The following is a 17,628-nucleotide window of genomic DNA, read 5'->3' as shown; positions in this document are numbered from 1 at the left end:
GCAGTCACCATCTGCAGTGATTTTGGAGCCCCCAAAAATAGTCTCTCAGTGTTTCTATTGTTTCCCCATCTATTTGTCATGAAGTGATGGGACGAGATACCATAATCTTAGTTTTCTGAATGTTGTTTTAAGCCAACTTTTTCACTCTCCTCTTTAACTTTCATCAAGAGGCTCTTTAGTTCTTCTTCGCTTTCTGCCATAAGGGTGGTGTCATCTGCATATCTGAGGTTATTGATATTTCTCCTGGCAATCTTGATTCCAGCTTATGCTTCATACAGCCTGGCATTTTGCATAATGTACTCTGCATATAAGTTAAATAAGCAGGGTGACAATATACAGCCTTGATGTACTCCTTTCCTGATTTGGAACCAGTCTATTGTTCCATGTCCAGTTCTAACTGTTGCTTCTTGACCTGCATACAGATTTCTCAGGAGGCAGGTCAGTTGGTCTGATATTCCCATCTCTTTAAGAATTTTCCACAGTTTCTTGTGATCCACACAGTCAAAGGCCTTAGCATAGTCAATAAGGCAGAAGTAGATGTTTTTCTGAAACTCTCTTGCTTTTTCAATGATCCAACGGATGTTGACAATTTGATCTCTGGTTCCTCTGCCTTTTATAAATCCAGTTTGAACATCTGGAAGTTCACAGTACACATACTCTTGAAGCCTGGTTTGGAGAATTTTGAGCATTACTTTGGTAGAGTGTGAGATGAGGGCAATTGTGTGGTAGTTGGAACATTCTTTGGCATTGCCTTTCTTTGGGATTGGAACGAAAACTGACCTTTTCCAGTCCTGTGGTCACTGCTGAGTTTTCCAAATTTGCTGGCATATTGAGTGCAGCACTTTCACAGCATCATCTCTTAGGATATGAAATAGCCCTGTTGGAATTCCCTCACCTCCACTAGCTTTGTTTGTAGTGATGCTTCCTAAGGCCCACTTGACTTCGCATTCCAGGATGTCTGGCTTTAGATGCGTGATCACATCACTCATCTTCTTCTGTGAGAACTCCAAGTCCATAGTATATCTCTCAATAAATCTGCTTCTAGTTAAAAGAAACACAAACTCTATGAAGTAACTAGTGATTATTGCTATTTTAGGGGCACTGAGGACTGTTCCTTAGTTCCTCACCTCTCTGTAGAGGTGAAGTGACTTGCCCAAAGTCATACAGCTAAGAAGAAGCACTAGAGTTGGAATTTTAACTTGGGTCCAAGTTCAGTAGTCATGTATAGATGTGAGAGTTGGACCATAAAGAAGACTGAGTACTAAAGAACTGGTGCTTTTGAACTGTGGTGTTGGAGAAGACTCCTGAGAGTACCTTGGTCTGGAAGGAGATCAAAGTCCATCCTAAAGGAAATCAGTCCTGAATATTCATTGGAAGGACTGATGCTGAAGCTGAAATTCCAATACTTTGATCACCTGATGTGAAGAACTGACTCCTTGGAAAAGACTCTGATGCTGGGAAAAACTGAAGGCAGGAGGGGAAAGGGATGACAGAAGATGAGATGGTTGGATGGTATCACCGACTCAATGGACGTGAGTTTGAGCAAGCTCTGGGTGTTGGTGTTGGACAGGGAAGCCTGGCATGCTGTAGTCCATGGGGTCGCAAAGAGCTGGACATGACTCAGCAAATGAATTGAACTGAACTGACAAAGAAAACTCAGAGGATTGAGTGACTTGCACAAGATCTTAACATAAGCTGAGTCCAGAATCCAAGTCTTACAATTAGTCAGTCATTCAATTGATATTTATTATGGACCCACCACTATACTCAGACCAGGAAATAGTGAGGCAAATAGGTGCCTACCTCCATTCTAATGTACAGGCTATTGAAAAAAATAGCAAAACCCATCATGATGTTTTTAGCTTTCAGTACTTTTTGACTGAAAAGATTTTGGAATACAAGGATATTCTTTACATGTTTTTGGTTGATTTTGTCACATTTCCATTTGAAGGCAATTGAAAGAGCAAGCACTTTTACTGAGCACCACACAAAACATGAGGTGTCTCAGGTCTAATCAGTTGCTTTTCCTGCCCATTGGTGGCCCGAGTCCAAGTAGCTGCTGGGAGAACAGGGTAGAAGGGGATGGTGGTGGGGACTTAATGGGACACATGCTTAAGAAAGAAAAGAAGGAAATGGCTGGATCCAGGAAGAGTCTCACCCTGGGGGAGGCAGAGTTCCTGCACTCAGTTCCCATCACTTCTGACACACCCCAGGGAAACTAGCCCCTCACATGCCAGCTTCCTGGGGAAGATCTGAGCTGACTCAATGGAAAAGACCCTGATGCTGGGAAAGATTGAAGGCAAGAGGAGAAAGGGGATGACAGAGGATGAGATGGCTGGATGGCATCACTGACTCAATGGACACGAGTTTGGGCAATCTCTGGGAGATGATGCCAGTGCTGGAGTTCACCAGGTCGCAAAGATTTGGATACGACTTAGTGACTAAACAACAGCAAAGTTCAGGACCTTAATACACTATGGTCTTCATTGTTCTTGTGATGTATCTGGGTGGAGTTTGGCTTTCACAAAGAAAACAAAGTCTCTCATCTCTCCAAGCTTCAGCTCTAAACCTGATGGCCTCCCACCGTCCTACCAGGAGGTCAGGAGTGCAGATCCAGGTGTGTCCACAGCACATTCCGAGGATCATCCTCAAATATGAAGCTCCCCATATTATTCACAAAAGGGTTGTACTATGCATACTGTTTTGTTCTAGAATCTTTCTCTTATGATACTTTGGCACACTGTCCTTCCAGTGGACAGAGTTACCTCATTCTTGCTTACATCTGCCTCATATTTACCATGTACATTATCCATAATTTAACCAGTGCACTACTCCCAGACATTAGGTTTTCCAGATTTTCTGTCATCAAGAGTAGCAATGTAATAAATATGTTTATATAGCCAAGTGTGTTTTTGTGAGTGTATCCCCAGGGCAGGTTCCTAGCTGTGAGATTGCTGGATCAAAGGGCATATACATTTTTAATTGTGATAGTTCTTGCTTCATTGTTCTCCAGGCAGGTTGTTCCAACTCATATTGTCCCCAGAAGTGGATTGAGAGTACTTGTTTCTTTACTCTCTTGATAGTACTGTGTATCAGAAAACCAAAAAATTGACCATGTGATACGTGAAAAAGATCTTGTTGTTTCATTTATGAGAACAGTTATGCATCTCTTTATTGTTTTTTGGCTAGTTTTATTTTTTTTTGGTAAACTGTCTACTTAAATCCTTTGCCCACCTTTTTTTCTAATTAAGTTCTTTATCTTTATCTTCCTGGTTTGTGGGTACCTCCTTCATTTTTTAAAGTCTTGGAGAGCTCTAGATCTTTGCTTTATAGCAGGTCTTATACTCTAGCTTGGAAAGACTTTTATTGAACTAACTTTCCTCCTTCCTTTTCTTTGCTTTTCTCCTCTTTAATCTTTATTTCCAAGTACAGTGCTGTGCACCCTGTGGACACAATAAACATGTGCTGATTGACTGTTTTATTTATCTGATTTTTATGGCTTCTTCCCTCCGAAGAGCTCCACAGACTTTATAGTCATTAACTCAATAACCCTCAAAGCATTCTAGTGTGGCAGCTGTAATTACTGTCAGGGTGTTTGAGATGGTGAGACAGAGGAACCGAGATTCTCCAGAATAATTTTTTGAGAGCCTCAGGAGGGGATGTGGGGAGAGATCAGCCCTTTCCCAAGCTCTGGACCAGGAGAGTGTATCAAAGGGTTCTACAGAATGACTGTAGGTTGATGGGTGGGTGATCACTGGGTCTGCAAAGATTTCTCCAAGCCCCACTCTTTAGTCTGAGAGAGAAGTAAAAGTATTAGTTATGTGTGCCTGGTTCAAATCCTAGTTCCTCTTCTCAACAGTTGTGTGATGATGAGAAGTAACAGTCACTAATGTTTGTTGGACTCTTATTATATGTCAGACCACATCCTGAATGTTTTTCATGCACTGCCTCACTTGACTGCCAGAAGGTTAAATGACTGGCCTGCAATGGCATGGAACTAACTGTTGGTGTCTGTGGGCTGGGTGGTGGCCCTGGAAAGATGTGTCCTTATCCCTAGAACCTGTGAATGTGACCTTATTTGGAAAAAGAGTCTGCAGAAGTAATTAGGTTAAGGATTGTGAGACAAAATCAACCTGGAATATCTGAATGAGCTCTAAGTCCAATCACAAGTGTCCTTATAAAGAGATACACGGAGGGGAGACAGACACAGAAGAGCAGAAAGCCACACAAAGACAGAGGAGGAGATGGGAGTGATGCCACCACACGTACAGGAGCATCTGGAGCCTCCAGAAGCTGGAAGAGAAAAGGAAGGATCCTCTCCTAGAGCCTTCAGGGGAAGCAGGCAAGGGCCCTGCTTGATTTTGGACTTCCGGCCTCCAGAACAGTGAGAGGACAAGTTTCTATTGTTTTAAGCCCTCCAGTTTGTAGCAGCTTGTTATGCTATCCCCAGGAAACTCACACCACCTTGACATGGGAACCACGTTTGGGGGGCTTTCAGCTCTACACCCTCAGCTCTGATGCTGTCATGTAAACATATGGCTGAACCTTTCTGTTTGTTTCCTCACCTATAATCGAGTACAGCAATTGTGCCTACATCAGAGCACTGCTGTGAGGATTAAATGGGACAGTGTATAGCTGGTGGAGGACAGTGTTCACTAGGTTTTGACTCCTGTTGCTCCTAGCATTGTGGTTGTTTTCATTGAGTTTCACTGAGGCTCAGCTACTTCTGTACAGACCTCACTTAGGGAACGGGTCAGTGTCCACAGCCAATGCTGATCCCACAGGGAGGGTACTTTGGGAATTTTAGGCTATATAAGTTGTCATTCTTGGTAGTTGGTAGTTGAGTGAGTACCTTTGAGACACAAGTTATTGTCCCAGTGTTTTTGTTTTGTGATTACTTATGAATTAGGTATTTTCATTTCTTTTTGTGTTTTCCTTTGTTTTATTTTTAATACTAATAATACTTACATTTATTGTTAACTTATCTTTTTCTACTTATTGTTAACTTAGAGCAAACCATACCTTTAAGTCTCCAAGAACACTCGCAGGTTTGGTGATGCACATGGAGGACTTGTAGGACTCAGGTTATAGTTGGATTCATGGCTGAGACATAGAGTAAAAGGATACTCAGCAAAATCAGTGGAGGGAAGACGTTCATGGGGCAAAATCTGGAGGAAAACAGGTGCAGGCTTTCAAGATTCCTCTCCTAGTGGAGTCACACAGGATGTGTTTAAAATCCCCAATGATGAGTTGTAACAAAATTGTGAAGTGTGGTTTACTGTTGAATATTGTTAGAGACCCTGTGCCCAGGGTTTTACTGGGGGTTGCTCACGTAGGCACCTTCTGCCTAGCGTGTACCAAAATTCCAGACTACCAGAAAAAAAGCAGTTGTTCAACATAAACCATATTGTTTGTACAAAATTGAGGTATAGTAGACACCTTTATCAGTTTTGGAATAGTGGGAATGCTCTTAAAACCCAAGTTCCCAGATACAAGCCAAGGGCCAAACCTGTAAGCAAACCTTTCTAAGAATGACCGTCTAAAGTGTGCTAAGTTGGAACTTAAGGTTGGAGTCTGCCTTCCAATGAAGGGGACACAAGTTTGATCCCTGGGAACTAAGATCCTTCAACTAAGCCTATATGCTGCAACTACTGAGCCTGCGCACTCTATCCTAGAGCCTGTGTTCTGCAACTAGAGAAAGCCCGCACACTGCAACAAAGAGAGCCTGTGTGATGCAATGAAGACCCAGCACAGCCAAAATGAAAAGAGAAAAAGAGATAAGGCCTACTATGTTGACTCTTCTTTTCGGAGCAAGCAATAACATGTATTCATTTCTAGACATTATTCAATTATTGCAAGAAACTTACAGCATGGTTAGTATTGTTATTCATAATTTAGGGATAAAGAAACTGAGACTGAGGGGGATTTAAGAACCCTACCCCAAATCATCTGTGGTAGATCAGAGAACAGAAATGGTTGTAATAAGTATGCAACAAGGGAGGAGAGAAGGAATTGTTTAAAATGGCTCTAACAGAGAGCACGTATGAATTACACTGTTCAGTTCAGTTCAGTTCAGTCGCTCAGTCGTGTCCGACTCTTTGCGACCGCATGAATTGCAGCACACCAGGCCTCCCTGTCCATCACCAACTCCCGGAGTTTACCCAAACTCATGTCCATTGAGTCAGTGATGCCATCCAGCCATCTCATCCTCTGTCGACCCCTTCTCCTCCTGCCCCCAATCCTTCCCAGCATCAGGGTCTTTTCCAATGAATCAACTCTTCGCATGAGGTGGCCAAAGTATTGGAGTTTCAGCTTCAAATCAGTCCTTCCAATGAACACCCAGGACTGATCTCCTTTAGGATGGACTGGTTGGATCTCCTTGCAGTCCAAGGGACTCTCGAGAGTCTTCTCCAACACCACAGTTCAAAAGCATCAATTCTTCAGCGTTCAGCTTTCTTCACCGTCCAACTCTCACATCCATACATGACCACTGGAAAAACCATAGCCTTGACTAGACGGACCTTTGTTGGCAAAGTAATGTCTCTGCTTTTTAATATGCTATCTAGGTTGGTCATAACTTTCTTTCCAAGGAGTAAGTGTCTTTTAATTTCATGGCTGCAATCACCATCAGCAGTGATTTTGGAGCCCAAAAAACTAAAGTCTGACACTGTTTCCGCTGTTTCCCCATCCATTTCCTATGAAGTGATGGGACCAGATGCCATGATCTTAGTTTTCTGAATGTTGAGCTTTAAGCCAGCTTTTTCACTCTGTAGCAATCCTCAAATCTCATGACTTATAACAACTTATTTTATTTTCCAGTCAAGCTCCATGTCTATTGCAGGTCAGCTGGGGTGCTGCTTTGTGCCATTCTCGCTCTGGGACTCAGCTAACGGAGGAGTCACTGCTGCTTGTCACTGGGGCAGGAGGAAAGCACAAGTGCACATTGTACTTTGGCTCTTAAAGCTTTCACCCAACGGTGTGTTGTGCATCATTTCCCTTGGCCAGTGCAAGTCACATGACCTCCCCCAGCTTCCAGGGAATGGGAAAGTGTTATCCTACTGGGCCTCTTCATTGAACAGCCATCGACGACTGCATAGCAGCCGAACAGCATGAACTTCTGGTTATTTAACCTTCCCTTTGAACCCTCTGGTGAGCCACCATGCCCTCTTCTGAATCTGGTCCCATGGCCTAGAGGGCATGCCTGGAGCCCAGGGGCAATGTCATGTGTCTACTTTCTTTGCCCATAGACTACAGACTCTTAGGCTAGAATTTACAACAATTAGTATCTTTGGGGCCGCTCTTTCACTAAGCCTCTGGTTCGCCCCTTTTCCTCTGCCAGCAAACCAAAGTCACATGAAAACTGAAGCAAGGGAGAAACCTCTCAGCTTGATCAAACTCTTTGAATCCCTGGCAAATGTTGCCTAGATATCTGAAACCCTGGGTTCCTTAAAAAAGAATTCCAGGGGTATATTTATTAGCAAGCATGAATTTTGACAGATTTTCATGTTCCTCTCTCTTGGCAGGGCGTGCAGGGATCTCTTGCCAGTTTCTGACAGCCTCGTCGCTAGGTGTTAAGTGAAAAACATCATCAGCTCCATCTATTGATAGGTTTAAGTGACAGTGTATGTTGCCAATCTCAGCCAAGAATCACTGCTGACAATTTTTCTCTCCATCACCGTGCCTGGGCGGGAACCTCCCTCCACCCAACTTCCTTGGGAGCTTGAAATGCTGTTAACCGTATTAAGGCTGCGTATGTCTGCATGGCTGCAAGCAGTAGGTTAGTGGAGGAATTAAGCAGGGCATATGGCTTCCGGCGGGCTGCCCGGATTGTGCCAGTGTCACCCAGCCCTGTGCCAAGTGGAGCTGTTGAAGCTGCTGTGCCTGGTGCTCCTGAAAAGAGAGGTTTCAGCCAAATTTGTTGATTCGTGCTCTCTGAGGCTGCCAGGGTGCTCTGCCTGCTTGGCAAGGCTTGTCTCTCTCATGGACAGACCTCACTCTGCCCTCTTCCGCTGCCCTGGGGACAGTGATCTCTGCACGTCCTCTAGTTCTCAGCCTGTAGGTCTGGTGGGCGCCCCCTTCTCCTTCCAACTCTAGTCCCACCTGCTCCCTCCAGTCCTTCTCTATCAGAAAGTCAGAGTGATCTTTTCAGAATGCAAAGCTGATTGTGGCCAAAATGATTAAACAAACAAATGGCAACCTGCCGCCCCCAACAAAACCTCAAAACCACTCCAATGCAACAAACAGCTTCATTAGATTCTCATTGATGTTAGAATAAAAAACCCAAATTCCTAGCACTGCCTGAATGGTCCTGTGTGGCCCCTGCCCGCCTTTCCTGCCTCATCCACAAGAGCTCCCTCTTGCTCTCCAGGCTTGAACCACATCAGCTTCTTTAGGTTCCACAGAGGCCATGTCTGTCTCCTTCATGGGACTTGGCACCTGCCCTTTCTTCACCCCTAGTTTCTCCCTCCCTGTTTAGTAGCCCCCAACCTTAGCTGCACATTAGATCTATCTGGGTGCAGGACAAAAGATCCTAAAGGAATCAGTGCTTGGATCTACCACCAAAGAGTTGGATTTCATTGGTCTGGAGAGGGCCTGGTAATCAGCATTTTAAGAGCTCCACAGGTAATTCTAAATGCCTTTAGGGGTGAAACCCTGACCTGGTTAATTCCTGTGCAGTCTTAAGATCTTAGCTCTGTGATCCGTTTTTCAAGGAGGCCTTCCTGCTACCCCTGAATAGGTCAGAATGTTCCTATTTTGCATTCTTGAAGAGCCACTCACCCTACCCTTCCTCATAGTACTCAAGAGTCTGAATTTTACACTTAATTATGGGATAATTGGGTTAATATCTCTCTTCCTTAGCAGACTTTAAGCCTCATGTAGGCCATAGTTATTTATCATTTTTTTTCACCATTATAAATTTGGTGCTAGATCTCTTCAAGAAAATTAGAGATACCAAGGGAATATTTCATGCAAATATGGGCTCGATAAAGGACAGAAATGGTATGGACCTAACAGAAGCAGAAGATATTAAGAAGAGGTGGCAAAAATACACAGAAGAACTGTACAAAATAGATCTTCATGACCCAGATAATCACGATGGTGTGATCACTCACCTAGAGCCAGACATCCTGGAATGTGAAGTCAAGTGGGCCTTAGAAAGCATCACTACGAACAAAGCTAATGGAGGTGATAGAGTTCCAGTTGAGCTATTTCAAATCCTGAAAGATGATGCTGTGAAAGTGCTGCACTCGATATGCCAGCAAATCTGGAAAACTCAGCAGTGGCCACAGGACTGGAAAAGGTCAGTTTTCATTCCAATCCCAAAGAAAGGCAATGCCAAAGAATGCTCAAACTACCGCACAATTGCACTCATCTCACATGCTAGTAAAGTAATGCTCAGAATTCTCCAAGCCAGGCTTCAGCAATACGTGAACCGTGAACTTCCAGATGTTCAAGCTGGCTTTAGAAAAGGCAGAGGAACCAGAGATCAAGTTGCCAACACCCGCTGGATCATCGAAAAAGCAAGAGAGTTCCAGAAAAACATCTATTTCTGCTTTATTGACTATGCCAAAGCCTTGACTGTGTGGATCACAATAAACTGTGGAAAATTCTGAAAGAGATGGGAATACCAGACCATCTGATCTGTCTCTTGAGGAACCGGTATGCAGGTCAAGAAGCAACAGTTAGAACTGGACATGGAACAACAGACTGGTTCCAAATAGGAAAAGGAATACGTCAAAGCTGTATATTGTCACCCTGCTTATTTAACTTCTATGCAGAATACATCATGAGAAATGCTGGGCTGGAGGAAACACAAGCTGGAATCAAGATTGTCTTGAGAAATATCAATAACCTCAGATATGCGGATGACACCACCCTTATGGCAGAAAGCGAAGAAGAACTAAAGAGCCTCTTGATGAAAGTGAAAGAGGAGAGTGAAAAAGTTGGCTTAAAGCTCAACGTTCAGAAAACTAAGATCATGGCTTCTGGTCCCATCACTTCATGGGAAATAGATGGGGAGACAGTGGAAACAGTGTCAGACTTTATTTTTTTGGGCTCCAAAATCACTGCTGATGGTGATTGCAGCCATGAAAGTAAAAGACGCTTACTCCTTGGAAGGAAGGTTATGACCAACCTAGATAGCATATTTAAAAGCAGAGACATTACTTTGCCAACAAAGGTCCATCTAGTCAAGGCTATGGTTTTTCCAGTGGTCATGTATGGATGTGAGAGTTGGATGGTGAAGAAAGCTGAGCGCCGCAGAATTGATGCTTTTGAACTGTGGTGTTGGAGAAGACTCTTGAGAGTCCCTTGGACTGCAAGGAGATCCAACCAGTCCATCCTAAAGGAGATCAGTCCTGGGTGTTCATTGGAAGGACTGATGTTGAAGCTGAAACTGCAATACTTTGGCCAGCTCATGCGAAGAGTTGACTCATTGGAAAAGACCCTAATGCTGGGAAGGATTGGGGGCAGGAGGAGAAGGGGACAACAGAGGATGAGATGGTTGGATGGCATCACTAACTCGATGGACATGAGTTTGGGTAAACTCCGGGAGTTGGTGATGGACAGGGAGGCCTAGAGTGCTGCGATTCATGCGGTCGCAAAGAGTCGGACACTACTGAGCGACTGAACTGAACTGAACTGAACAGCCTCTTCCAGGGCTAAGATTCTGTGACGGTGATTTCTCATTTTGTTCACACAGGACAACAAAAGATGCAATGAAAAACAAAAAAACGGTTCTGGGAATATCTTTTTAATAGCATTTAATTTCTGGGATTCTATATTTAGCTGTGTTGTTTTCATTGTAAGTTTCCTCAAATCCTTTGTGGAAAGAGCCAAGGTATATAAATCAATATGAGTAAATAAAATTAAGCTCTACTGTTTCCCTAAGTCATCAGACAATAGAAACCTCAATAATGCAGCTGCCTTCATGACTACTAAAATTCTGACCCAGCTTGACCAGGAGGCATTTTGAGCCCAGGCAAGATGGCACTGCAGGGCTGGAGTGTTCTTAAGTACCAGGGGGTCAAGCCATGTAAAGTGAATTACTTCTCTACTTTATATTCTCTTCCTGGAATATTCAGATGTGAGCTTGTCCTAATGGACAAAGCCCTTACTCTAAAGTTGGCAGACCTGAGCTTGTGTTCTGTTGCCACGGTTTGTGCAAGTTGGCTACCTTTTCTGAGTTTGTCTCCACATCATGGAAATAGTTGAAAAAGACCCTTTTGGGATTTGTAAAGAACTTGGAACAGTAAATACAAAAGGCCCTGTCTTGTGCTTGGCATGTAGTTGCGACTTGTACAATGGATATTACTCTTCCTCTTCCTTTTACTGTTATTTAAAAGTTATGATCATCATAATTCTAATTATCTTTATTCCTTCTTCCCACCGGAGTGACTCAAATAATTGAATCCCTGCTACCGATGCTCTTGGAGCCTGATAGCAGCACAATGACAAATTAAGACCTGCATTAGCTCCCAGAGTTAATAGTCCATCTCCTTGAAATGTCCCTCAAGGAACTTCCAACAATGCATTGCCTATAAGATATATAATCTGTATTTTAAACCATAGATTTGGAAAAATACCTCTAAGGCAGGCTACAAAAAGGCACATTCCTTTCTGGTAGCATGGCCTCCCAGGGTCCATGGTAAGCCCAGATGCACTCCTGTACCCTTGAAGCAGGACATCACTGAAGGCTTCAGGATGGGTGGTCTTATAATATTTCCCAAGCTCATTCTCCTGGCTGAGAACACAGGTCAGAACAATTGATGAGGGGCTGTCCTCTCTTAAAATGAGAAACCTTTTGGCCCAATCTCTGAAAATCGTTTAATGGCAGCTGTGGCATTAGTCACCATAGTCTGTTCCATAGGGCCCTAGATTTTAAACTCAAATGCCCAGTCCTTTTCTCTTTTCATTAAGAATAAATGTCATGGGGGACTGGGGAGATTTCTTGGAGATGGCACTGAATTACAGAAGGTGGGCACTTCCCAGACGTGATGATTCTCTTTCTTCAATGATCTGAGATTGAGGTTTCTTCACTAAATGACAGAGATCTAAAAATTAACCCTATGAGTTTGTAGGCAAGTGTCCAGCAGGGTTAATCACAAGTAAACTATATTTTTTCACTTTTTCCCATGTTTCAGAGCACCTATCTGTGTTAGGTGGGTGCAGAGATGAACATTCACAACTCTCACCTTCAGGTCTCACAGATGGGTGCAAAATTTCAGCACCATGTGGTAAGTGCTACAGTGTGTGTACATATATGGTGATTGGAGTTCGTCAGAACAACCCAGATTAAGCTTCACAGCAGTGTAATGTGTTAATGGAAAGCTTAGGGTCAGTTGGGTTTGAACCCTAGCTCTGCCACTCATAAGCTGTGTTACCCTGGGCAAGTTGTCTTACCTCTCTGAGCCTGGATTTTCATATCTGGGAAATAAGGATAATGACAATACTTAAAGGGGGGTGAGAATGAATGAGGTAATATATGTAAAGTGCTTAAAACAGCACCCAGAAAATAGTGAACGCTGAATAAAATTAAAAAGCACCTTGAATAGGGCCAAGCTCCTAGTAGGTCCTAAAATAGTTATTGAATGGATAAATGAATAAATACCAAAAATACTATAGCAATATAAAGAGATATGTTTAATTTACTGACAACAGAATATCGGGAAAAATTGTTGGATAAATGTCAAACCTGTGTTGAACCTGGAAGGGAAATTCATTCATTCATTTATTTACCGATATAAAAGCTACAGATTGAAACATGTATATTATCATATGTAAAACAGAACACCATTCCAGGTTCGATGCATGAGACAAATGCTCAGGGCTGGGGCAACGGGATGACCCAGAGGGAAGGGATGGGGAGGGAGGTGGGAGGGGGGTTCAGAATGGGGAACACATGTAAACCCATGGCTGATTCATGTCAATGTATGGCAAAAACCACTACAACATTGTAAAGTAATTAGCCCCCAACTAAAATAAATAAATTTATTAAAAAAAAAATAAAGCTACGTAGCAAACCCCTTCCATGTGCTGTGCACCGAGGATAGAATCATGATAGACAAGACCTTGTGCTTTTGAGGTTCTGTCTTAGCTACTGATTGAACAAGAGCTGTGTGCCACAAGCTCTGCTAGGCGCTCTCCATATGAGAGCGTGGTGTATGTGGGGTAGGGGAGGCAGCCCAGGCAGAAGTGAAGGCGTGAGTGTATTCATTTCCCAGGGCCACCACAACAAATCACCACATGTTTTGTGACTTAAAACAATAGAAATGTTTTCTCTTACAGTTCTGGAGGCCAGAAGTCCAAAGTCAGGGTGTCAACTGGGCCATGCTTCCTCCTGAGACTCTAGGCAACATTTCTCCTTCTAGCTAGCTAGATATTCCTTGGTTTGTTGCAACATCACTCCAATCTCTGCCTCTGTCTTCACATGGCTTTTCCCCTTTGTCTTCTCACTGTGTCTTTGTGTCTCAAATATCCCTCTCCTGTCTTTAACAAGGACACTAGTCATTGTATTTAAGGCCCACCTTAAATCATGATCTCACCTATCAGTCCTCAGCTAATCTGCAGAGGTTCTATTTCCAAACAAGATCACATTCACAAGTGTTGAGGGATTAAGACTTGGCCATATCTTTTAGAGGGACACTGTTTACACCACTACAGTGCGTAATGGAGAAGGAAATGGCAGCCCACTTCAGTATTCTTGCCTGGAGAATCCCCATGGACAGAGGAGTCTGTCAGGCTACCTTCCATGGTGTTGCAAGAGTTGGACATGACTTAGTAACTAAACCACCACCACCACAGTGAGTAAATACCCTGAGTCTATAAAGAACACCCTGGAGCACGTAGGGTATTGAGTCCAGTCATTTGGGAGGGCAGAGTATTTGTTAGGTTGACCGGGGCTTCTGGAGAATCTCATCAGTTCACAGGCAAGCAGTTATAGAGTGCCCTCCACTCAGAGGGGCTTTGTACTGTGTTAGTGCTCTGATATAGTTGTCCCGAAGCTCTAGGGAATTTTATCTCTGAACTCATGTTCTGCACATGAAATCTTCGGGACAATGAAGCATGCATGTGAGCAGAACAGGCACACAATGTGTGTGTGTCCAAGATCCTTGCCACCTGGCTTGCATATCACATTTTCACTGCTCTGAGAGTGCAGAATTCTGAGGGGCCCACCATATACATGGGGGTTCAGGGAGATTCAGAGCAAGTTCTAGGTAAGTACATCACATGTACTGCTGAGAAAGTGAGGGAGTCAACAGCACTGGGAGGCCACGCTCTCCATGCACACCAGAACTGGTTTTGAACACAGAAAGAGTGTCGTGGCCTTCTAAGAAGCATGAATGATCAAGGGGCCCTGGCACTCCCTGTCTTTCTTACTCATATTGCTTTCCTATATTAGGCAACCACATAGGGTGAAGGTGATGACAGAGAAGGAAAGGGAGTAGTAGTATAGTGTTGTGTCTGACTCTTTGTGACCCCATGGACTGTAGCCCACCAGGCTCCTCCATCCATGGGATTCTCCAGGCAAGAACACTGGAGTGGGTTGCCATGCCCTTCTCCAGGGGATCTTCCTGACCCAGGGATCGAACCCAGGTCTCCTGCATTGCAGGCAGATTCTTTACCATCTGAGCCACCAGGGAAGCCCTGACAGAGAAGGGAAGGGAAGGACTGGGCAACCCAGAGTTCCTTTTCCTTTTAGTCCTCTGTACTCATCAGTAAGCCAGAGCTAGAGAGTGTTGGTGGAAAGTGCACATGTCAAGAAGTGGGATAAGTTGAGTTAGTTTGGCACAGCATTTCCACTGTTATGGTAAGAATGACATTCATAATTCATGTGGAATGCGAATTGTGCAATTTTTGTGCTTCCACATATGAGTAAAATGCTCGTATGTTTGCATTTTAAACCGGTAGCACACAACTCAAAGATAAAAGTTCATGCTAATATTTAAAAATTTTAATTTTTCTTTGTTAAGAATGATGTTAAACAGTAGGTAAAAAGCATTGTGACAAGTTGAGAGAAAGAAAGGCTGTGGAAGAAAGAAAAGCTTATATTTTTGTGCCATTAACAGCACAATTTTCTGCTTTGGGAGCAAGAGGCTCCGCATTCAATTTCATTTTGCACTGGGTCCTGCAAATTGTGAGGCTGGGCCCACAAAGGAGACTGTTGGGCAGAACCCCGCGCATCGCTCAAGTCCATTGCCTCCGGAGCCCTCACCCCACTAGGGGCCGGCAGTGTTCTCATCTCTGGCTTCACTTTCATGGCGAGCAGCCCTTGCTTTGTGTTTTTCCCCCACTCAGGTCACAGTTTTTCTGATGTCTTTTTTTTTAAAGAACGTTCTTGCTCTTCTCCCACGTCTTTCCCCTCTCCTCCCCCTACCGTTTTTCCAACACTTCAGGGGGTTTCAGGGGAATGAACAGGCCCATTAGGAACTATCCGCGCTGGCCGGCCTCTGGTGTCCCGCTGTGGGAGCCACCCATGAGGAACCACCGGCGGGGCGCTGCCGGGTCTCAGCAGGACAAGTCTGCTAGGTTTGAGGGGAAGTGGCCAAAACAGCTCTCAGTCTCAGGAACCTCTCTGTGAGGCAGTAGTGGGTGCTTCCTGGCTGGCAGTCTCACCCTTGCTTTCTGAGAGGAGGACCGTTTCCTCAGCCAAGCCCGCTGACGAGAATGCCATGCTCGGCCCACCCCAGTGCTGGATGAGAACCTATTTCTGTAACTATCATTCCTGACTCTGCCGGAGAGGCTCTTCCCTTCCCAGCTCTTCACAGGCAGAAAGAACCAGGCAGAAATCCTAGCCTGATTAAGAAATTGTGAAGAGTAGGTTGCTCTTTTTTGACTGCCCGTGACAGGAAGGGAGCCCAGTATAGAAAGCGCCTGTGGAAAAGAGTTTTCTCAGACCAGGGCTTGTTTCTGTTCTGTTCTGCTTGATGTGGGAAGGCATCACACACCTGACTGCCTCCCCGTCCTCCACCCAATAGAGACGTGTGAAGACTGGAAATGCTGCTTAGGACTTGGTGAAACTGGCATTTTCTGGGCTTTTGTTCTCCTTCCCATTGACGGCTGGTTTGGGTCCTCTCCAAATGCTGGGCTGGCTGGGGACCAAGCACTCAATGCTGTTGCATCAGCAAGCATGGCTTTTGCTAACTAAATAGCATGAGGAGGGAAGGCTAATATTTGTGGAACATAATTTCAATCCAACTGCAGGGCCTTCGTAAGTGCCACATAAATGTTGAATCGATAAATGCCTGACGATCTTACCCTACCCGCAGATTCTGCGCCAGGCCCCGTATGGTTTGCTCATTTAATTCTCATCAAGCAGACATCTGATATGGGGATTATGACCCCTTGTTTTATGGTATGAAACCAAGGCTTACTGAGAAAAAGCAATTAATTCAAAATCATATAATAATAGAAAGCAGAGTTGAAATCTCTCTCCAGGTCTTTTTCTTCCTAAAACATGATTTCTTTCTCCTGTGCTACACTGTCAAATCCCAAATGACAAATCACCTTTCCTTTCCTGTTTCCCTCTCCCCTCTCCCTCTTTTCTTTCTTCCTGGCTTCCTGCCTGCCCTCACCCCTCTTCCTTTCATACCTCCATCTATTCAGTCATGCCTCTCTTCTCCCTTCAACACACACTTTTCCAAAAAAGAAGTTCAAGTAACTGATTGGTTTCTCATTTTAGAATTTAAAGACCTTCAGGAACTAAGTCTTGGTAAGAATGATCCTTTGCTTCAAAGTCTCTGTAACATATTCAGACTGATTTCCTCAGTGTTTTGTTAACATACTATGTACATTCCTGCTCCTATCTCTTTCTCCCATCATATCCTTTCTGAGCCATCACCGCACTCAGCCATTCTAGCCGATAGTGATCTATCATTCCTGTCACCAACGGTAGCTAAAATTTTTAGAACATGTACTTTGTGCCAGTTACTGCTATAAGCATGTCACCCACATTTACTTAAAGTAGCCTCAGTCCAATGAAGGGGGTGCAAAATTGTTGTGCACATAACTGAAAGACGAAACAGAAGTCTGGGGTGTTGGTGGTGGGTGAGTAATTTGTCCAAAGCATAAAGGTAGTGATATAGTTGTATTACTTCCTAATGATCATGTCATTCATTGCTGCATTTTTTGAGACAGTATTTTGGGATAGCCAACTGTTTCATATAAATATCTTCTGAAGAATATGATCTCTGATTTGAAGAATTACATCTTGTAATTCTATATGTGTTTCCCAGAGTTAACAGTTTACTTGCTGAACAGTGAGGGGTGAAGGTAGTGCCCTGTAACATAATGTAAAACATCCAGAAATACATGTCTTATTATGCTACCAGAAACTACCTTTTGGACCCTTAGATAACAAATGAGAAGTTTTGGGGATATAGGAATGTAGAACTAGAAGAGAGGTTTTGAAAAAATGGCAACCCACTCCAGTCCTCTTGCCTGGAGGGTCCCGTGGACAGAGGGACCTGGTAGGCTGCAGTCCATGGGGTCGCGAAGAGTCAGACACGACTGAACGACTTCATTTTCACTTTTCACTTTCATGCATTGGAGAAGGAAATGGCAGCCCACTCCAGTATTCTTGCCTGGAGAATCCCAGGGACGGGGGAGCCTGGTGGGCTGCCGTCTATG

At 44.0% G+C, this 17,628-nt stretch overlaps 1 long non-coding RNA gene across 2 annotated transcripts in view; it reads left to right on the top strand.

Annotated features, from left to right (window-relative positions):
- Window positions 1-17,628, top strand: part of LOC145514952 (uncharacterized) — a 383,828-nt gene that overhangs the window by 124,064 nt on the left and 242,136 nt on the right. The gene's annotated exons all lie outside the window — the stretch shown is intronic.

This window comes from Giraffa tippelskirchi, chromosome 7 (assembly GCF_054371585.1).
Source record: "Giraffa tippelskirchi isolate mGirTip1 chromosome 7, T2T-mGirTip1v1.2.pri, whole genome shotgun sequence".
NCBI lineage: Eukaryota > Metazoa > Chordata > Mammalia > Artiodactyla > Giraffidae > Giraffa > Giraffa tippelskirchi.
This window is presented reverse-complemented; position numbering and strand designations above follow the sequence as displayed.